This window comes from Alligator sinensis, unplaced genomic scaffold (genome assembly GCF_000455745.1).
Source record: "Alligator sinensis unplaced genomic scaffold, ASM45574v1 scaffold143_1, whole genome shotgun sequence".
Taxonomy (NCBI): domain Eukaryota; kingdom Metazoa; phylum Chordata; order Crocodylia; family Alligatoridae; genus Alligator; species Alligator sinensis.
The window spans coordinates 1,186,564-1,187,209 of record NW_005842156.1 but is presented as its reverse complement, the minus strand read 5'-3'; the positions used below and the strand labels follow the sequence as shown (position 1 = coordinate 1,187,209).

Here is a 646-nt window from a genome sequence, read left to right as displayed (position 1 = left end):
TGAATTTCCTTCTGCTGCCCTCACGCTACGGTCAGCTGGTAACACAGGTGGACCTAGAGTTTTGAAAAGGGAGGTGCAGCCAGCGGGGTGCCCTATCACCTACGAAAACAACACCTTATTCTTCTCCAGTTATAAAGAAATTAAGTGGGTTACTAATACACCAGAGGCCTAGGGCCACATTATTCACTTTAAGAGGGAAGAGAAAAACAAATATTGCTTCATTGGAAGGAGTTCAAAACAGGCTGTGAAATAGGAGCTGCATTCCCAGGAGCAGCTGACAGAGGCAGAAGCAAAACTAGGTCCGCCGGTGGAACATCAAGACCAAGGAAGGGGCCTTCGTGCCTGTATAATGAGGGTTAGAAGGGAGCAGGTAGATGAGAAGGAGCCCTGAAGTCAAGCTACTCCCTCCCACGCCTGACTGGAAATGCCCCAGCGCTGCCAGGCCCTTGGCTTTAAACCTCGGGGGGAGCACCAGTGCCCATCTGCTCCTGCCCCTAGTACACGGGGCCGCAGCGAAGACGCTGCCAGGCGGGTGTGCGCGGCTCTAGGATGGAGGCAGGGAACTAGGTCTAAACAAAGCGTCCAGGGGACCCCGGCAAGACCCCAGCGCCTGCGCTCGCCCCGGACGCGCGGAGCCGGCCTCCCG

The 646-nt window shown here is 56.0% G+C and overlaps 1 protein-coding gene across 1 annotated transcript in view; it reads right to left on the bottom strand.

The window, feature by feature from the left end:
- LOC102386671 (collagen alpha-1(XXVIII) chain-like) overlaps positions 1-646 on the bottom strand; it is a 62,051-nt gene that overhangs the window by 60,834 nt on the left and 571 nt on the right. The window lies entirely within an intron of this gene.